This window comes from Mus caroli, chromosome 4 (genome assembly GCF_900094665.2).
Source record: "Mus caroli chromosome 4, CAROLI_EIJ_v1.1, whole genome shotgun sequence".
Lineage (NCBI taxonomy): Eukaryota > Metazoa > Chordata > Mammalia > Rodentia > Muridae > Mus > Mus caroli.
The window spans coordinates 21267725-21269656 of NC_034573.1; the positions used below are offsets into that span (position 1 = coordinate 21267725).

General features: G+C 37.0%; 1 pseudogene; it reads right to left on the minus strand.

The window, feature by feature from the left end:
- Positions 1-425: 425 nt before the first annotated feature.
- On the minus strand, positions 426-640 carry LOC110293530 (annotated as a pseudogene).
- Between the last annotated feature and the right edge of the window lie 1292 nt (positions 641-1932).

Genomic DNA, 1932 nt, shown 5'->3' on the forward strand with positions numbered 1-1932 from the left:
TTTGATTTGCTCTTAATTTCTTTGTCTTGAATACAATAGTAATACCATTTTAAATGAGCCCTAATTAAGACATAACTTTTTTTTTTCAGCTCAGAACCTCGGCTTTAATGTTTATTTTGTTTATAAATATGAAGCAGAAATGTAAGGTCTTAGAGGGACAGCCGAAAAGAAGAGACACCAGTCTCGTTTTTTATACATTCCCCTTCTCAAGGCCGGTCTGCAGGGTCGGATCTCAAAAGTTGGGACACCGAATCAGCTTTCATTCTCATAAGGTAACAGTTCTTTAAACATGCACAGCCCGGAGTGTCCAGGATGGTTCTCCTTCCTGTCTTTCAACACTGTGGACGAGAAAGGCGCCCACTTTGCTAGGAACTCTACATGTATGTCCTGGGAGCCCCGACACTCTTCAGCCTCCTCTTAGAGACTTAAAGGATCGCGCAGAAGGAGTTTTTCTCCTGAAAGGGGTTTTTTGAGGCCGGGACTGGGGTCAGCAGGGGTCTTCCTTGGCATGTGTCTCGCAGTAGGCCGTCAAGTCAGCAGCTGCCTTGGACACCTTTATCCTGTCGATGTTGGTTTCCATCTTCAGCAGCTCTATCAGCTTCCTGGCTTGTGCTATGCTGGCGGTATTGTCTCTGGCCATTGGAGAGTTGGATGGGGTCTTCAGACACTCTGGTCATTGTTCAAGGCCTGACGCTCGCTGGCAGATTTGACTTGCTTGGATCCAGAGGCTTGGTTAGAGAGCAGCTTCCCCTGGCGGAGCAGATGGGTGGTGAACACATAACATTTTAATGTCTAATGGGCATTGGGCATTAGTATTTTGCATTCTTTGTTTATTCAAAATTATACTACAAGTTGTACTCTTTCTCTGTAAAGATGGACTTCCTTATTTAATGTGAACAGTTAGGCTAACCTGATCATTTTAGTTTTGTTGCAAGAACTAAATTGTCTAATGATATAACTCATAAAATTTTCAGTGTGTGCAATGGAGCAAAAGTAATCATATGTGCTATTTAATTATACTTCTATTTCTTAGTACTATTTCAATTTAGACCACTTGAGAGATAAGAAAGCATGAATTTTAAGACATTTAAGATATTTTCTAGTTTATTCCGTTCAGTCACATATGTGTCAATTTTAACACCTCCCTTGTTTTACTCAAAAGTATGTTTCAGTTCTGTATTTGAACATCTTTCAAACAGTTCCAGGAAAAAAATCTGATACAGGAAAATATGTTTTAATAAATTTCGGAAAATACTGCTCATCTTAAAAGATCCAGCCATTGTTAAAGTGTTAGACAAAAAATAAACTGTGAAAAATTAACAACATTTACTGGCACATTGCATTAAAGATTCATTGGCAAATTCTTGTATACAAATTATATATTGGCCATTACTAAACACTCATCTCTTGCTGAACCACTAACTGAATAAACATTTCCATTTTTATTATAATCTTTTATAGCTTACTCCTGTATTTTTATAAATTTGCACATTTCTTATTTTGAAATATTGTCTTACTGTCCAGAGCATCATTGTTTCAGATGATGCAATTTATGGAAATAATTAAATATATCTTGTAATTTGCAGCAAAATATATTTTATGTGTTTATAGAAAATGGAATCGTGGAAAACTTGGCAGAGAATACCTGTGTACATGAGCTTGAATATTTTGTAAGTGAGAATTTAAAACTCAGTTTGAGCAAGTGTTATCGACTGTAGAAATAATTGTGTATTGAAGGAATTAAAGAAGACTTGAGCACTGAGATTTGAGAAGACTATAGTGTTTATTAGTACTTAAACAGTGTTCTGAGTCATTTAGAAACACCTGTCATCTTAATCCCTAAACTCATCTTCTGAAAGGCACAGTGTTCTTATCTCTATTCCCTCGATGAAGACTCCACCTAGTGAGATTTAGACACAGGCTCTCATGTAT